Below are 437 nucleotides of genomic sequence, written 5' to 3' on the forward strand. Positions count from 1 at the left end.
TACATGAAGAATATACTGATACAATAGATATTAGTTATTCAGGTAATAAGATTTATGAATGGAACATAGATAGATATTCTAATAAACAGATTTATAACACGGTGCATAGAATGCTTATGTATTCCACTATTTGCAAAAATAGTAATAATTCAGATAAAACTATTGCAGCAATGATTGTTGCTGGATTTACTGAACAACTTAAAGGATGGTGGGATAATTATCTATCTCAACAAGATAAAGATAGTATTATCAATACTGTTAAACAAGAAAATAATAATTTAGTTGAAAATGCAGTTTATACACTTGCTGTTAATATTATTGAACACTTTACAGGAAGATTTAGTGATAATAGTGATACTATTAGAACTTTACTACAAAATCTAAGGTGTAAAACACTTTCAGACTTCAGATGGTATAAAGATACTTTCTTAAGTAGA

Source organism: Sesamum indicum, linkage group LG5 (assembly GCF_000512975.1).
Source record: "Sesamum indicum cultivar Zhongzhi No. 13 linkage group LG5, S_indicum_v1.0, whole genome shotgun sequence".
NCBI lineage: Eukaryota > Viridiplantae > Streptophyta > Magnoliopsida > Lamiales > Pedaliaceae > Sesamum > Sesamum indicum.